Source organism: Sinohyriopsis cumingii, chromosome 14, assembly GCF_028554795.1.
Source record: "Sinohyriopsis cumingii isolate HCF-2022 chromosome 14, ASM2855479v2, whole genome shotgun sequence".
In the NCBI taxonomy this organism is placed as follows: domain Eukaryota; kingdom Metazoa; phylum Mollusca; class Bivalvia; order Unionida; family Unionidae; genus Sinohyriopsis; species Sinohyriopsis cumingii.
In genome coordinates this window covers 87,435,604-87,448,568 of record NC_142974.1, presented here as the reverse complement: position 1 = coordinate 87,448,568, position 12,965 = coordinate 87,435,604, and the positions used below count along the sequence as shown (strand labels likewise).

At 33.2% G+C, this 12,965-nt stretch overlaps 1 protein-coding gene across 1 annotated transcript in view; it reads left to right on the top strand.

The window, feature by feature from the left end:
* LOC149784316 (G protein-coupled receptor GRL101-like) overlaps positions 1 to 12,965 on the top strand; it is a 90,297-nt gene that overhangs the window by 64,089 nt on the left and 13,243 nt on the right. The gene's annotated exons all lie outside the window — the stretch shown is intronic.

Sequence of the window (12,965 nt, the reverse complement as noted above, 5' to 3'; positions counted from 1 at the left end):
GAACCTGAATATTTTTTTTATTGCACCTGTCCTGCAAAACCATGAGAAGATATTTATTTAAAAGTTTAGGAACCAATTTATCTGCAATTAAAACTATAGACAGAAAGATACACAAGCTTAAGTATTAAAATCTTATTAAAATATAAATTATTTTGCCAAAAACAAAACCTCAGGCACTGTATCACTAAACACAATCAAAAATTACCATCCAGTTGGGAAATGTGAAATAGCATTATAGCAAAAATGTGCATAAAGTCTAGATAGTGTTAAATGAAAATGTAAGAATATTAAACATTTCGAAATTGTCAATTTAATCTATTAAAGTAAAACTATGTGATTTCTAAAAATGTAGGTTGACACCAAAGCAACACAAATGTCACAAGTCAGTTTGCCCAATGCAAATTCACTGGAACTGAAGTTACCTACTTTGGGAAATATACTCTTGATTCATTATATGACAGTATATAACAACTAAAGTTTAAATATTAGTTAGAATAAAACGGGAAGTTAAGAAAATTTCGTTCCAATCGTTTTACTTTTTATGCCTTAAAATCATATGCCCATAATTAAAGTTATCAAATAGATGTGTGTACATAATAAATGAAGATAAATATGTACGCGAGAAGGAAAGGAATGGTTAGAATGCACACACACACACACACACACACACACACATTCATGTGTATATACACACGGAGGGGGGGAATTGTAAAATACGATGAACTGTAGTATTACTTTTGGAACCGTTTTTAAATTCACATTTAATAAACCTAGATATGCTTACCAGATCAACATGTAAAGTAATGAAAGCTAGACTTTATGGAAAAATATTTTGTTCTTAAAACTAAATCATTTGAGAACACTGGCTAATCCAATAATCTCTAGTCACCACGAAGTCGGCGACATGCATTGAAACTCTCTGACTTTTGAGACTTAATCTTAGTTCGTTTACTTCTTTTTCAAACAATAAAGAGTTAGCAGCCTTCTGTAATTTTCATCTAACAATGATAAACGCCGACTGGGTTGCTAGTGTTTAGGTTGATTGATTCGGCATTTAAAGAAATAGATATGGCTATAATAATCATGGATAAGTGTTTTATTAAGCATGCCTTTAAAATAAAGCTCACACGAGTTACATTATAAACATGTACAAGTTTTACCTAATTACTATAAAATAGGCGACATGCATCAAAATAATCTTCGAGAAGCTGATTGTTTAGGATCTGGAATCTCGGCATATAATGCATCTCGCAATCTTTCCATGGTCGTGTGATGACCTGAATCCGCGTACCACGAGATATATACATTTTTCAGTATAAAAAAAAGAAGCTTGTCGAACATGAAATATTTATACGAGTGGTTTATAACTAATACAGCGTGCATACTGTATATATATTATATTTTTATCACATGCAATTACGTGTGTTTGCACTTTGAATGGAGTTGAAGATCGACCGAGTGAATGAACTACTCATATTTGTATCCACTACAAAATGCAATGCCTTTTCTTGCTATTTAAAACCACCTTCGCACTTTTATAAACTGATTGTTTTCTTTTTTAGTTTCTACTTTTTACATTGATAAAATCAATATAAGACGCATTTATGATTTAAAATTGAAAGATGGTATTAATAAAGAAAGCAGAGCACTACAAACACATGATTAACTCAATGATTGAAATGAACGTTCAGCCCTTCACGGATCCGCGTATAGAAATTAGTGTGAAATGATGAACAAACAGGAGGTAATTAAAATATTTTAATATATTTACAGTTGATGTAAATCATTATTCTGCTTTAAAAACAGTACTTACGACCATAGACTCTCTCTCTCTCTCTCTCTCTCTCTCTCTCTCTCCCTTTCGTAGGCTTGATCTAACTTTTACCATACGTCTAGAGGCATCTTGGGATGACACAAAGGAAAATTCTCCTGTTAGCTGAATTCATAGATTTTCACTATGGTCCAGAGAGGAAGGTGTGTGTGGACATTTTCATATTTAATTAATAACAATTGACATCGTACTACATGTCTGCAGCATGGATCCCCAGTGCAAGACATCACTATAAACTGCCACCCTGCAGATATCGTAGGAATTTGACTGAAAACTTGCTAAGGTTGCGTTAAAAATGCAGATCAGAAACACACATCATAGTACATGTATGAGTATCACGTAACAAAGAAATTTACCGTATAAAGGCGACAGGAAGTGTAATTTCCTAGCTTTGATTATATAAATCCCAAGGCAAGTGCACACATACCGTTACAACGAACCATATTCTTGTATGTTACGTGGTTTAAGTTCAACTTCAAGATTTTCATGCATCCCAGATTTTTTGTCTCCCTCACTCCAGGTTTCTGAGTACAGAAAGCAGAAAGGATTGCAATGAAATATTTATATATTATATATATATATATATATAAATGTAACTGACAAGATAAAATATGAATATATAGTACCTGATGTCAAAACTTACTTCAAATATTCATGTTGTGTCACGGAATACAAAATGGAAATTATACACTTTAACAGGGATAGACTGATTATAGAAACTGTGGACCATTATGTAAAAGAAGATTGCAGTTATGTAATCATACACAAAGGTGATGATATATGTACTTCGGGGAAAAGTATAAAAATTGCAAATCAAAAAGAATTACTACCATACACCACCTCTCTTAATTTTTTTGTCTTTCCCACGGGATAATGCCCGAGCCTAATATGAAATTCTTCCTGGCATGAGGTAAGTAGATTCTGAATAATACGAATGTTTATTATATTCTGCATCAAACTGATGACTTGTTCTAGTACATGATGAGATTTACAACTATAACAATTGTATGAGATAGGTGATGGGAGAGCATAAAATCAGATTCATTTTTTTTTATGCCTAATTTTTGAAGATCTGACATTATCAATATGCAATTGTTTACATGTAATATATTGCATTGAAACAGTTTCAGATCACATATAACAAGTTCATGATTTCTCCTCCAAAAAGATCAAACTAATAGAACCAAAACAACGCTGTTGTGTCCATATTAGACACCAGATCAGCACCATTTTTGTTTAGAACAGATTAGACGTCATACGTTTTTCCGTGAAGACTATATAGATGGCTATATAAGTTTCTATTATGGGATAACAAAACGTTTTTCAAAGATGCCTACCATGGTGTCCATACTTAACATCAGATCGGCACCATTTTATTTTAGGACCTAGACCTTACAGGAAGTCTGTTGGCGAGAACCTCATATTGGTACTCCACTCAAAAGTAGCGAGAACAATATTGTCAGGATGGATGCTGTGTTGGCCATGTTGAATGTTTACGTGGACCATTTTCATTTATAACTAATTGGACTACGTTGTGTTCAAACTTTCATGGCAATCCTCAAGGTCGAGTCGTACCAGCAGACAATGCTTCTTTACAATGTTATCTTCACATTTTTGTATGATGCATCCAATGAGCATAGTTCATCTAAAGTGATCGTGCATGTGAATATCTGAACAATTTTATTTAATTTTATTGTAAAATACCACCACGGAAACAAGACATTACCTGACAAGAATATGATAAAAGTTATGCACCAATCATTTTTGGACTAAAGATGGGAGCGGAGTTCTGTACAGTTGTAAATTTCCATTCACGTTCTCGGCTCTCCTTGATTCAAGACACTTTTTTCAGTTTGAAATACATTTTTAGACCAATGGTAGCAGGAGAACTCCATAATGCTGTAAACTTCAAGTTCCTTTTCACAGTTCTCAAAAGCGGTATTTTGCAATAAAAGCAAAACTATTGGCGGTTTGTCCGTGTATGTATTATACAGGTGGCAAATGCAAGGATTTTTTTCCCTCAATACAAATAGGGGAAGTAACCAAGACTCTAGATACCGCTGACATAAAAATGCAACTTTAAAAACATGTAACAACGTTTGTGATGCATATTTAATTTGTATTTGTTGGCCTTTACGATTATTTGTTACGTATCTCAAAATGGCGATACTGACATTGGTCAGTAATTGAGTTAGTTACCTACCTGACAACTCTTTTTGTGTAAACAATATAATACATAACTAATATTTATCTGATTTTAGATTATCTATTAAGATCAATATTACTTGAGATAAAGGTTAACTTAAGTTTGAATTTAGGACACTGGTGTTCCTCTTGTGAATTCCAAGTGTATTTGCTGAATTACATGTTCTTAACTTAAGTTTTAATAAGAGACCTGACATTGTTTAAAACTTACAATATTCTCAAAATAACCTTCAACCTAGTAATGTTATTAAATTTTGGGGTAGGTGGGTTACAATGGAAGAAGTAACAGAACTTCTTTATTGCATGTCTTAACATCAGTTTTTGAGGACTCAGTTTAGGTTGCATTTCAGTTAATATTTCAGAGGATTCATTTCTTTAAATTTTTCATTGGAATTTCAAGGTACACATTCGTACTTAGACTAAATCATATTTTGGAAATGTACTGAGCTCTGATTTGAGACCGATACATGAAGACTGTTGGCACATTAGCACATTCGAGGCTATTGCCATATCAAGCTCAATATTGGAATTTGTTTGCATCACTACTGAAATTCATTTGAAGAAGAGCAACACAACCGTAATTTCAGAAACAGGAGAGAGAGAGAGAAGATATGCAAATGATGTGTGTGTGTGTGTTTGTGTGTGTGTGTGTGTGATTTGGATATTTATCATAACTTTCACAATTTTTCAGTCATATCACTACAATGTCTGCAGTGTGGCAGTATATAGTGATGTCTAGCTCTGGGGTATCATCCTGCTGTCCTACAAAGACACATTAGCCTAACAAGTGCCAAATTTAAACTCTTAATGTTGAGCATCTAGCGCGGAAGCTGTACCATTTTCATGTCTTTGGTATGACTCTCCCAGGGTTCGAACCAACAACCTTATTCGTCCAGGACTGATGCTCCAGCCACTAGGCCACCGGAGAGGTCTATAGACAAATGGAAATAAAAAAAGAAGAGATGAAACTAGAGGGAAAGGGAAATAGGGGAAATGCAATTTAGATTAAAATCTAGAACTGAAAAATGAAAAAGCGACACGCTTGTGTTTTGATGCTATCATAAATAATAGGTTAGGATCAATTGTTACAGAAGAGGAAGTATGGCCAAGAAAGCATTGAAACATATTTGTACAAAGTGTACTTATTGGCAAAACTAATAAAATCTACGCTTCATTGTCATTGCAAAAAGTGTTAATTATGATGTGGTTAAGGTATGCAAATGTCCCATTTTAAAACTGCTGTATACTTGTTGATGTTGTGGGGTTTAACACCATTTTTCAGCACACTCGGCCATTCGGGACCCCTATATACTTCTTACCAAAGTATGCATATCTCAGTCTACGATGGGGAAAGAAATTAAAACGCAAACCTCTTTAAGACTAATATGAAAAAAATGTACAGGAAGAGCATATTTGTAAAAGAAACAAAATTTAAACAGCATGTTAAGAGACCGTAATAAATAATTTTACTGATGCAATTTTGACTTCACTGACAACACTATTTTCTGATGAAAATATTCAAATGTACATATTTGAAACTTGGTAATACTTGCAATGCTGTTTCAACGAATGATAAATATATATAAGAACTACTTCACTGACAGGAAAAGTATTTGCTTAAGAAAAATAGGAAAAGGTACAATTAACAAAACTATAAACCTGAACACCAATTGAAACTTGCTTGCTCTGAATGCAAATTACTCAAATAACCCAAATGAAATCAAATAACACAACTGAAAAATCCACCATATTTGTCGGCCTATAAGTAACTGTGAAGTTTAATTCAAATTTGCACATTTTGTATAGTTTATATCCTTCATCGATATATAAGTAGATACTGAGTATTAGACAAGGCCAGAGTAATTCCTCAATTGTCTTTTTTTACTGCTGTTTGTTCCACATAGCATCCACATAGTTCCACCTTCTATAAATCTGCAGATCAGCAGCATCAAATTTAAATAAAAGTACCAAATTTGTATTACATAAAATATTTAAAACAAATTAGCTATTTCTGCTACAGATGACCTGAAAATTTAATTAGCTACAGTTAGGATAAAATTAGCATTACTGTGTGAAATGCACTTTAGCAACTTACATTTTCAGGAATATTAATGGTATATATTTGATGATATTTTTGCAAATTACTGCCCTGTTTATCTAAAATTTGTGAAGGAGAAAATAGTAATAAACAATAAATGTGAAAAAAGAAAAATACATACCATAATCCTTCACTTTCAAAAATTTAAATATTCACAATATTTATATCCATATAGACTGTATGTGGGTCAAATTCCGAAAATAACAATTTAATCATACTGTGTAATTTTCTTTGTATTCACAATGACTTCTCCTTTCCAACAGATAATAGTATGTTCATGTACACTTTCTGTAGTTAGGTGGCATGTGGTTTTCAACTTTGCTCAGGATAGTTTAAGTTGTTAGTCTGAATGACATTTCTTTACAAATGTGTCACTGTTCAGAAATGTGCACAAGTAAGCACCTGGCAGTACATGGTACTGTATTCATAATACCCTATGGGTCGTCTCATTTCCCGATTTGACCTGGTCTGCAGAACATTTTAACCTCAAACAGGTTTAACTTGAACGACTGAAAGACTAGACAAAATTATTAGTGTATTTAATTAGCATGTATATAACACTGCAAAGCTGTTTTGTTCCTGAGACAATGGATATCATAATTAAAACTAGAATGAATTGTTTGATACAGTGGTATCAATTGATAATGGAATGTGGAATTGCCTTTGTACAGGAATATTGTCAACTAACTTAGCAATACAGATTTCAATTGTCCACAAGCCTCTCTCTCATATCAGGGCATATTTTATTTGATCATGAGGTGCAAGAAGAAAAATGCGATGGAATACCTGTCTTTGCCATGGCTAGTCATTTTCGAATACACATATCTGTAATCAGATTTAAATAATATATAGTACTAGTGCATACTGTTCTAGCGGAATTACATCTGGCGCACATAAATTTAATATAAAAAAATCATGTAGGTATTTTAAAATCCTTCTCAATGTCGGCTTCGAATTTTTTAGTATGCGATCTCTTTCCAAAATGATAATTGTTTGACACATTATTCTCCATTCTTTTGGAGAAATGTATATATTTTTACGTAACAAAAAATTACACGATGAACGATAACACGATTTGAATGACATAATCCATATACATGTTGAATTCGAGTATAAAACAAAGCCGATACTTTCTATTCCAAAAGTACGAACTTATAGGCCAGCAAATAATTATCACCTGTTTGAATTTTGCAGGTAAAGATTTTTTATAGCTTTAATATAGCTTTAGATTTTGAATTTTTAATAAACTTTAATCTGGTTCCATGGACACCATGCCATAATAGGTTCCTTCTTCTTTGCCTCTTCACTTTGTTGCTTTTCGAAGTAGTGAATCCGTTCTTATAAATTGGCCCAGTTGTCTTTCTACATGATGCGGTCTTCTGCTCCATAGACCATGATATTCTAGTCATTTTCTTCGTTTTTGCTTTCACACTTAACTTGCAGCTTTTATCTAAAACAAAATATTCCCTTCTGCTTTCAGATCTTACATTCCCCAAACACTGATACCATTTGAAATAGGAATTGTTCAACTGTTTACCATGTAAGGGCTGTTTCATTAAAACATACATGGAACCCAGGGAACGCACTTTTAAAATAGCTACTCAGCAAAAGATACAATTTAGAAATTTCTTATTATTTTAATATGAACTCTGTGAAATCAAAGTACCGTGGCATATATTTTTATAACACTGTCTTCCCTGGGTACCATATATGTTTAAATGGAACAATGTAAAGAAACCAATGCTAACAATAGGAAACATTAACATTAGGGTCTTGAGTGCTCACTGACGAATATGTTATTGTAAAATATTATTAATTTGTTTTAACAGCAACAGCTGCCAGTGTATTCATCTACAAGCACAGTAAATGAAAACGTTTTAACCTCATTATCACAGCCTTAAAGTTTATGAGTTGTAGCCAGTAAAAGAAAGTAAACAAGCTTAATTGTTAACATCTCTAGCAACATATCGAATCGAGAATGGAATAATGCGCCATAAACTATGATTTAGATATACTGAAACAAAAAACATTTGACATAAGATGAAAGTTTGATATTGTGAGATATAGCTATCACAAATTTATGTTAAACAACCTTGAAAGTACAGATGTTAGCATTATCACTAATTTCTTTATTTTCATGTGAAAGAAAGCCTGTAGTTGTAATACACATATTTCTGATGGTGCTATAATGTTCTGAAATATTTTGATACGACAAAAGGTCCAAGCATTATAGCATGATACATTTAAATAACATGTTATAATCATGTAATTTCAACCTGTAGATATTATTAAGTGTATATCCTTAATACATGAAAAAACATTGCACGTCATTTGAAGTGCTAAAGGGCAAGAAGTTTAATATATTATCTTCACAAAATTCTGCTGTTATGCAAATTTAATATGCACTGTTTGTTAGGTTTTTTAAAATTTTGTATTTCATTACATGCTGTTGTAATGTAACATGGTATGTTGCACATGACCTTTGTCTAAAATTGAGTATATCTTCTGCTTGACCTGTACTGACAAATTTAAATTGTATTTTGTAAACAAATGATACATAGCTAAAATATTCTCTATGTGAATAAGCTTACTATCAGGATCATTATTAACAGAAGTAAATATGTTTGTTTGGGTCTTGGTCTAGGTTTTGAAATTCCCATAGTTTAGTTTCATTCACATAACCCAGGTTCTGCTTTCTAATAATAACATTTTTATTTTGTAAGCATCAGGATGATTCTAGAAGGTTATTGTCAGTTAGGTATTAGGTTTTGTTTTAGAATATGCTAAAAGTGACCTGAGGTTAAGTAGAGTTCTATATAATCTTGTAACTGAGAGGATTTTTTCAGTCATGCTTTAAGAACTAGCACTTTCAAGTTGAATTATAAGTTGTGTTCAGTATTTTATTTCGGGCTGGAATCATTTTATTCAAATTATTCAATTCAAGTGATTATTTTCTCTAGAAATACAAAAGTGCTCTGACAAAAATCTTGGATCGAGACAGTCACTAGAATAAATAGTAAATTCAAACCTGGAATTATACTATTGTGATTCAATAAAAGACTTATAACGCGAACACTCTACAAGCTACTACAGACACAGTAACACCCTCAGTTTTGGATTTAACTTATTCGGGCCTTTAAATTATTAGGACTTGTGTCTATAATTGTAGGATTATTTGGGATTTAATTCATAATACCATAAATTCTTTTTAATTACATTTTTATTTTGCATTCTAGGGAAATAAATTATTTGTTGAATTTTACAAAGCTTATTGCTTTTCACTCTTTTCTGTTACTTATCCTAAGAGCATAGACTTGTAACAGAGCTCTTCTTCTTCATACGGAAGGTCTTCAATAACATCAGTAGGAATAAATCGTCAAATATATTTTGTATTAAATACAATGTAAGAACTGTATACTTGCCAAATGTTTTCATTATCAAAATGCTATAACGAAGTAAACAAACCTGGTATGTGCCTGACCTGTAAAATTGGGACCTATCAAACACGTGAAAATGGTGAGCTATAATATTTCCTGAAGCTAATAAAACTACATATCGGATACGCAAAACACATCTGACAGAAAATGTTTCACTGTGCATGACATTCTGTCTAACTATGATACATATCTGGGTTAAATGTCAGCAAAAGGACATATGAATGGATAAACAAAACTGCAGAATAATCAGACCGACTTTGGATGGCACAATCACAACATCATCCTTCCAGTTATTTTTAATAATAATGATAAATATTGGATTACATTGGGAAGAAAAAATAATCAATATGTAAAATGAGGTCATTAAGATCAAAGTGATTATATTTAAACCAATTAACTGGAATGCCATTTATTCAAGCTGAATGTCATGTATACCTAAACTTTGTGCTTTACACCATTTCATTATTTGAAGGACCATTTATCAAGTTCAAGGTCGATATCTTCCAAGTAGTCAGGATAATCAGTATTTGGTTGCATCAACAACCCATTCACATTTTACTACGCAACAGAAGTTAGAAGCATTATAAGAAGCTGCTTAGTACCAGTCAGTCATACCATGTAGGGCATCACCCCTGATATATACTTGTGGAGGGTCCATGTACTGACTGAACAATCACTGATCTATATAGCATAACCTATCGGCAGTCAACAACAAGGATAAGTTTTCAAGAATCTCTCTCATACAGTCCATATTCATAAAACTGCTCAGATTTGATTATAAGTGTGTTAATCATACAAAATTTACTCTGATGCCTTTCTACTTACAAAAGTATATACAGATAAAATCAGGTATTTTTTTCTTCAAAATGTGTTGACCATCATTTCAGTAGATTGAAGAGACATTAGCAAATATCAATTTGCGAATCATTCTGGTGTGGCCCTCTGAATTTATGCACACGACCCCTTGTGAACAAGGTATTTTTACAAGAAGTTTTTATCATGTTGAACTTAAATTTTTTATGATATTGAACTTAATATCGGAATAACACCGACCCTGCGATCACATTGTCCTGACAGCTGGCCAACCATTTCTAGCCAGAAACCTCTTAATGCGTAGTGCTATTCGAGGCACCTGCTAGTACCAGGTATGACTCCGCCGGGGTTCGAACCCACAATATCACTCATCTAATGTAGACACTCCAACTACTAGGCCACCGGGTCGGTCTGTTCAGGAAGTAAGACAATTACCAGTCCTAATCATACTAGCTCAGTTAACAACCTTAGAAGTAGTATAGTACTCCATCATTCATGCATCAGTTTCTAATTTTGGAAACAGTACTGGAACCAGTGCTTTTAAAATTCAATTCTTTTCTGACCACTTAACGGGGCCTTCAAGGGGACAACTAGTTAATTTGTCAACACCATTTAAGATTCAAATGAAACTAATCATAAAAACACATTAAATACTGCATATGTAATAAAAACTGCACTATTCGTTTGATTCTGGAGTAAGCTTTGATAAGTAATCTGATGACAGAAACAATCACACTACTGTTACGGTATGCCTCCTTAGACGAAGAGGCAGGGTTCTCAACAGATTTCCAAACTAAAGAGTCATTTGACATTTAATTCCAAAATCTCAAGGGAATTTTATTATGTTGTTGTAAGTGCCTGTATCAGATTCTTGCAGATTCTAATTGTTAGTAGTGACACCAGAACATTATTCCCAGCATTCTGGATATTTGATATTTGATGTCAACAGGTTCAGTGCTGTTGTTTATCTTCCCATGGATATCTGAGCCTGGATAAGGCACAAATGTTAATTTAATTAGAATCCCTTGTCTTTATCCCTTACTAAAACAAGAGCAGAGTGATAGAGCAGGCAGTTTTTAGCTGGGATTGGTACTGTAATGAACACAGGTATTTTCTAGTTTATATGTAAGATTTTAGCTTTATTTTACATAAAGTTGTTGGACCCTTACTTGATGTTTGTGTGTCCTTTGAACCCGAATGTAACTTTTTGGTGGCAGCGGTACGGAGTCCAAAAATCATGTGTGAATTATTTTGAAGTTTTCAATACGTTGGAATTGTGTTTGACAATTCTGAAAGCAGTGAATTCAGTGAATATGTGATATTAGCAGTGACTGGTTGTATTGCGTGTATAACGTACAGTTGTTAATTGCTAAGTGCAAAGTATGTATCACTGTAACGGCTGTACACGTGTAAACCCAGAAACTCGTAGATAATTAAGCTAGTCCAGTGGCTGTGAATACAGTGATAGAACTTAAAGTTCGTATATACAGTTTGTCATTATGTCGGTTGCTGATGATGCCGAAGTTGATGGAGCAACGGTTGCTTCAGGACGACCACGAAGAAAAGCGGAGGCACAGAATTTGATGCAATTTAATGAAATTATGGGGTATGAAGAGGACATGCAACCACCCAAGGAAACAAAGCGAAAAACTAGCGCAAAGAAAAATGAAAGAAAATTTGAATTAAGACAGAAGGAGTTTGAATGGGATATGGAAAGAGAGAAATTAAGCGTTTGGCAATTGAGTTAGAAAAAGTATATCGTCAAGAAAACACGACTGAAAAAACATCTTCAATGCCATTTAAGGTAAAGCAGCATGCATATGACCATGAACGAGGAGAGACTCAAACCCACGCCGACAGAGGTGAGATGGCAGTGATCAGTAACTGTGAGTGCTTTAGACACTGGCCACTCGGGGCCCCTAAAACAAATATAAAGGACACTGATACAATAATTAAATGTATTGTTAAGGTATTTGCAGTAACAAAGAACCACCTAAGAAAATCGGTTACAACAGCTTCTCGTGAAACTTGATATTTCATTACAGTATTCTGAACAGTGTTACTAATGTAGGTGTCCACTGTGTGTCACATTGACAACACATGTTTAGTAGCTGATTGTTTTAGGCAGAGGATGGTTTGTCTCATCGAAATAGTTTCTAAGGACTTTGATAACTTTACTGATTCAAAACAGGATAATTAGTGTAATAGATGTTTTATGGCAAGTAACTTTTTGTGATTGAGAGATTCATTCTCATGAGAACTGGGAGTTTATGACTTTGAGTCAAAATAGTGCATCATCAAAATGGGGTATAATGGAACTGTTATTGTATCTGCTGTTTTTAGATAATAATAATAATAATAATAATGAGGACTTTGCATGGCGCCTAATCTTTAGAAGCTCTAAGCGCTTTACAACATTAGACAACACTTATACGATAAAAAAAACAATAATATTATCACAAAAACAAACACCATGAAATTAGAAAAACATTAAAAAAATAAAAAAACAGAATATTTCAGGTAGGAAACATTATTATGTCGTTAAGTTTGTTCTTGCAGTCGAAATAAGTGAGTTTTGAGA